Genomic DNA, 6535 nt, shown 5'->3' on the forward strand with positions numbered 1-6535 from the left:
ACAACTATTCCTCTGCAGATTTAGTCCAACAGAAGTTGCAAGAGCTGGATTTAGTTTTCCACCCCACCCGTCACATTTTTCACTCAATTATGCAAGGAATTCTCACGTCTTGAATCTTAGTGTAATAAATCAGATTTGCAGTTTGATTCCAGTAAGTGGTTTCAAATAGAATAAATTCTATCACAATTAACAGAATTCATGGAATTCGGTGTGTATTCCATCTAAATTTATCTGTCTGTGCATAGGTATTCTCATCTCAAGGGATTCACAAGAACATCAGACTCATGCTTCACATACAATTCTTTGTTTTATTGTTGCACTAAAAACACGTGCCATTTAGAGTTGCAGCTTCTGTACATTCAGGATTTAGAATAGATGATGTTCTCCTTCAATGACAAGTAATCTTTTTCTAGTCCTGTTTCCTACTCTAAAGTGAAAAAGCTCTAAAATACAGTTGGACCAATAAAACCCAATGATACAATACCTACTGCATGTTTCCAGCTGGAGTAGTATATGCAATTATCAGGAGTAAAAATATCTAGAATTCAACTATGTAATATTCTTATATGTATATCAGTATATAAATACAAGGTGTCTTACATATCTCTTTAAAATAAGACTAAAATTGTTGCATGTTCTAAAAAAATACTTCCAGACAGCCAAAATTTAAAAAGTTTTACAATTAAAAATGGGGTTTTATGAAATTATTTTACATCCTTTTTAATTATAGTCTGAAATGGTATAGCATTTACTTTGAGAAGAAGAACAATCTGCAAAGTAGCTAAAGTAATTTTTTATCTGTCACTAAATAGAAGATGAACCATTCCAATCTCCCTGGAAAAAAAGCATACCTTCTGGCAAAGTTCTCACTCTGCTCTATTCCTCTTTGTGCTGTGAAATACATGAGGAAGTAGAACAGGACAAGAAATTAAAAAACAAACCACACTACTTTGTATTTTCAATTTCTTGCTCACTCTTGTATCTGTATAATCCATACCGTGATTTTATCAAAAACCTAAACTCAAAATACTTGTAACAAAGATGAAGCAAAAAAAAAAAATCATCAACTACTTCCCTGAAATAAATTCTGAAATAGTTTGGGAGAGATTAATAGTTCTTAAAAAAACCATATTCACTAGCATGACTTTGAGGAGCTAAATAACAGGCCTATAAACAGTCTGCAATTTTTCAATACAAAATATCGTTATATCTTTCAAAAAAAATCTAATGTGCCAAGTCTTATTAGTATTAGAAACATATTGCTCATAAAATAAGAATTGCTCTTTTGATTATGAATTTTTTGGCACCAAGATAATAAACACTGATTAACCAATTCTACCTGAGATATTCGATTTTTTTCCCCTAAAGCAATTTCTCGCTTCCCAGGCTAGGAGACCCTCTTGCAATGCTGCAGTAGCTTCTCTGGTTGCGCAGAGCCCAGAAAGCACACGGGGCTGCTGTTCCAAGCAAAGCTACAAGAAACAGCCTCAGAGAGCACAGGATCTGCCGAAAAAGCGAATTCTTGCTTCCTGGACGAGGAGATGCAGTTGCCATGCTGCGGTAGCTTCCCTGCTTGTGGAGAGCCCAAAAACCGCGCGGGGCTCCTGGTCCAAGCAAAGCTACAGAAAGAACCTCCAAGAGCACTGAGATCCACCTAAAGCAGTTTCTTGCTTCCAGGCTAGGAGACTGTCTTGGTTTTGATAGACAGGTATTTGCCAGGGAAGATTGGAGTCTCTCTTAGAATGTGGAGATTCAATCCAACGTGGAATATGATGAAATACATTACAAAGACAAGAACCTTACACACGTTTATAGCAGCACATCAGCTACAGAGCACTACAAACATTTTGAAGGAAAGGAACTAAGGTCTCCCAGTGGCAGCAAGCACCATTTGTTTCCTTTACAACAGAAGGTGCTTCTAAACCAGGACTACAACAAAAACCCCACACATTCAAGGACCTTCCCGAGCTCTGTTCATTTGCCCAAGCAAGCATGAGTTAGAATCGTGCAACTCCCTAATGCCCTATTATCAAGGGTCAGCAAGGGAGAAGAACCCAGTTCAGGCTCCCCCAGCCCATCTCCAGGTTTCTCTATAAGCCCTCCAAGGGGCTACCTGCTCCCACTGCAGAACAGAACCAGCACCCAGCCAGCAGCTCCTCAGTCCTGGCAGGTCAGCGGCACTTCCAGGAGCACACCAGGCTGGCAGCAAACTGCCCAAAGGGCACTCAGCCCTAGACCCTTCAAACCCTCCAAAGTAGCTTGGCCAGGGGGCAGGGTCAGCACCAAAGACACAGACACCAACCTCAGGAGCTCAGGGTCTTTGGCGACAGCTCAGAGCAGCCAAGAACCTCCCAAGGAGAAGCTCAGCAATGCTCCCCAGCACTGCTACCCAAGGTGACCTACAGGGACTGAGATCCAGCACCAGGGACCCTGAGCCTTACCCCCAGCAGCTGGGAATCCCCTGTCACAACCCAGCCCTGGAGAGCCCCCCCAGAACTGGCAATTCCCGCGGGTGCGTCCGCCCGCAGGCCAAGAGGCTCCGGCTGTGCCGGGACAGGGCCCAGGTCGGGCAAATGCTGCAATAAACAGGCACACACAACTCCCACGGTGGGAACAGCTGGGCTCAGCCTCCTCCTGCGTCGCCCCAAAGCCTGGCCAGGGCTTCAGGAGCAATGCAGGAGCTGCCTTTGGCCCCGCTCCTCCCAACAAGGCCACAGGACTCATCTCAGGGCCCTGTCCGGCCTCTGAACACAGAAAGGTCAAGCCATGTTTCACTAATGAGCACGGACCTAGCCCAGAACACTAACGATCCTGGCTACCGCACTACCGACAGGATACAAACACAACATCTGAGTTGAAGGCTCACCCAGAGGTCAGCTTTGCCTCAAGACTCTGCTTCAGGCCTCAGGCCTTCAGGAAGTCCCAAGCTGCTTGAACCTCTGCGCAAAGCCTGCTCCCATCTCCTGTGGAACCTCACAGATCAGGCAGCACTTCCTCGGCCCACTCCTGAGGCTATTTAGCCTGCCAGCAAAGAGCAGGGGCTGACCTGGGAATGACAGAAGGCAGGGAGGGGAAAGGACCCTTTTGCTTCCATCCAGAAAGCCAAAGGCCGTCAAAAAACCCTCTGGTGAACACCTGAGCAGCACCAGGAGATGAAAGGCCTGGCACTCCTGACTCCCAGAGCTCCCAGGCCTGCCTTGCCCCTCACCTTCAGCCCCCGTCTTGGACAGCAAGGCAATCCCAGGGACAGAAATCCAGGCTCCTGCTGCTCCTGGACGGAGGCACCCAACAGCTCTGTGCTGGCTCAACATGGCAGCAAAATCAGGATGCTGCTCTTCCTTGGGCAAAACTCCAGCCACTAAAAAGCTGGAACGCAGGACAACCCTGCCTCTCCACCGGGGCACTTGGATCCAGCCCTACTGACACATGGACATTTGAGACAGGAATCCATAACCCTCCGTGAAATCACAGCACAGCCTCCAGGTGTTTTCCTGTTCGTGTCCTCACTTACCTGGCATAGGCTTCTTCCAAGGCTTTGCAGACACTTTGCCTCTAGCCAAAAAGATTAACATCGCCTTCTTTCCAGCTTTCAAGAAGTCACAGCAAGTCATCCTGGTCCAATGTTCCACATCAGATTCTCCCATAAGAAGATAGATATTTTTCCATTCAGATCCTTTCTCAAGCTATCAAGAAAACCAGGACCCCACATGCACTCCCAGAAATTCTCTCAGCACCATTTGCTGCTTCTCTCTCTGCCAGGGCACCAACAAGTCCTGGGTTGCTTCTTGTTCCATGCTGGCCAGTGACCTTGAGCGATAAAAGAAGGCACCAGTATTGCTGCTAATTTTACAGCCACAGGCTTTCAGCTTCGCACAGGTTAAAAGCAGAAGCAGACACTCCTCCCCCTGCTGGAGCTGATGGGTCCATTCCCCGCTCTGCTCTCACAAACCCTTCAGTCCCGCTGCCAAACCCAGCACTGCTGCAGATCTGCAACACAACAGCACTTTATCCACGGGGGGCTGCCCCAAACACACATTTCCCATCACGGGTCCAGAGCAGCCCCAGCGCTTATTTTACATCTCCCCAAGCACGGCCAAGGTCCCCCCCCAGGTGCACAGGAACATCAAATCCTCACGGTGTACCAAGAGCACCAACAGGTTCAACCCATTCAGGCAACAACTGCTCCAGTTCACTGCCGGGCACTGGCACTGCTCGGTGTGGGAGGATCCACTGAGCTCCTGGGTATACTGAAGGACAAAACATTTCCCATCATGTATCCAGACCAGTTTATTCACGGGGCTGCTCCAAACACACATTTCCCATCAAGTAACCGGAGTAATCCAAGTGCTGATTCTACCTCTCCCCAAGCGCGCCTAAAACCCCATGCACACAGGAACACCACATTCCCACAGGGTGGCAAAAGAAACTGGAATAGACTTCATCCATTATTCCTCAGACAATTAATCCAATTAACCACTGTGCACTTGCAGTGCTTGGTTTGAAGGGTCAATACACCTTCTGTACATGCTGAGCTACAGAGCATAAACACAAAAATGAATCTTGCTCTGTAAATAAAACCAAACAGAAAGAATAACCATAAGAAAATTCCATAGACAAGGAAACTCTTGCATGCCTTTAAGCATATCTCCTGAGAACTCAAATAGCCATTTACAACAGGAAGTATTCCCAAGCCAGACAAAAGCCCCGAACACTGGACCTAGTACACAAAGTTTCCAGTACAAAACCTTCATGCTTCATGACAAAGCTAAGACAAGGAAAAAAGCTCCTCCAGACAAAACAAGTTAAACACTCTCTACCCCCACGATAAAAGTCCCCAAAACATACCCCCAAACCAAAAGCAAACAAAGCAACCCAAACAAACCCCAGCTGCCCTGAGTGCCATTTATCATTCAGCCCCTTCCCAGACTGGGGACACCTAAGGGAGGTCTCACACACCTTTTCCAACTCTTCTGCCCCTGCTTCCCTGCCCCTCAGGCACCACTGCCCTGCCCAGGGCTGAGGCAACCTAAATATTATGGAACAAAAAACTTAAACTAGCAGAAATAACTCACACTACTCAAAAGCTGTCTCTGCTTCCAATAAGTAGCCCTTTGAAACATGATAGCACTTTCCACAGAAATTCTATAATTGAAGTCACTCCATAAACCAGCCAAGAAAGCAAACCTCACAAGGTTGTTTCTTCCTACCATGTTCTTCCTAGTGAAAGGCTAATTAAAACCTTCACTACCAGACACCAGCCAGGCCCACATGTCACGGGAGATTAAAGGGGGGAAAAAAAGACAGGAAAACTTTGGTACCTTCCCTAAACAACACACCCCAAGAGTACACGTCCTCCCCCCCCCCCCCCCCCAACACCTGCAAACACATCAAGGCTTAGCATAGCTTTGATTTATAGGAGAACTTACCAAGAAAATTCTATAGCACAGCACAAAACTCCCCACATTCCCTCTACCTCAACCATAGGAAAGCTCAAGCAAGAGAAAACACTGAGACAGAATGCACAAAAAAATCCCTGATTTAGCACCAAAAAAGGCCAAAAACAAGCTAAATTAAAACAACGTCTGCCTCCTAACCACACATAACAGAATATCTTGGAATTCAGAGAGAAACTCTGACAAACACACAGAACAACAGCCCCTCAGCCCTACCTACCATCACCCACTACATAATAAACACAATCCCACACAGCACAGCTTATACAGAAACAAATGAACAAATTCTCACCGCACTAAAACAGCCTGGAGAAACTCCATACCCACACAGACAGACCTCAGCATTCCACACCGAACCACAGATCCCCACAGCCCCTTCCGGGGCCCTTTTGACCCCCACCCGGCTCGCGATTCGTGGGCTCTCTGAGGCATCGGAAGCGCTGATTGGACAGCGGGCCCTGGGAACCCACCCGGCCCCGGCCCTGCCCAGCCTGCGCTGAGGGCCCGGGGGCTCCGCCCCGCCCTCAGAACCGGCACCAGCCCCCCGGCCCCGATCCCCCGATAACCCTTGGCACCGGCCTGGGCTCTACCCCCATACCGGCCCCGGCCTCAATCGCCCCCGGTCCTACTCCCTCGTCCCTGCCCCGGCCCCGCCTTGGCCCCGCCCTGTGCTCTGCCCCAGACTCTGCCCCGGCCCCGCTCTGAGGGCCCGTGGCTCCGCCCTCTCCCTCGATCCTCCCTGGCCCCCCCACCCCGGCCCCGGCCCCGGCCCTGCTCTGAGGGCCCGGGGTTCTGCCAGATCCCCCGGCCCTGATCCCCCCCGGCCCCGTTCACCCCCGGCCCCAGCCCCGCTCCCCCGCTGCAAGCCCAGGCTCCGCCCCGGCTCTGACACCAGCCCAGCCCCCGCCCGCCCCATCCCCCCCGTGGCAGGTTTGCGTTCGGTTTGTGTCTGAGAAGTAGGATCTCTGCCAGAATGGTGCTGTTGGGAAGAAAGTAAATCTGCCCCAGGGATCTGCGATAAGCGATAAAGTTGCAAGGAAGGGGAGTATTTATAAATGGTCTCCGTAGTTCCTCGTAATTCT

At 49.0% G+C, this 6535-nt stretch overlaps 1 long non-coding RNA gene across 3 annotated transcripts in view; it reads right to left on the reverse strand.

Annotated features, from left to right (window-relative positions):
* The window catches only part of LOC136304902 (uncharacterized), a 32474-nt gene extending 26514 nt beyond the window's left edge, over positions 1–5960 (reverse strand). The window contains exon 1 of one of the 3 annotated variants that reach the window (XR_010724887.1): positions 5746–5959. This is a non-coding gene — a long non-coding RNA (uncharacterized lncRNA). Of the gene's footprint in view, positions 1–5745 lie in introns of all 3 variants that reach the window. The other 2 variants (XR_010724886.1, XR_010724885.1) reach the window with 2 other exon arrangements.
* Between the last annotated feature and the right edge of the window lie 575 nt (positions 5961–6535).

The sequence above is a fragment of the Chamaea fasciata genome, unplaced genomic scaffold, assembly GCF_029207755.1.
Source record: "Chamaea fasciata isolate MVZ Bird 193981 ecotype frontalis unplaced genomic scaffold, bChaFas1.0.hap1 SCAF_214, whole genome shotgun sequence".
NCBI lineage: Eukaryota > Metazoa > Chordata > Aves > Passeriformes > Sylviidae > Chamaea > Chamaea fasciata.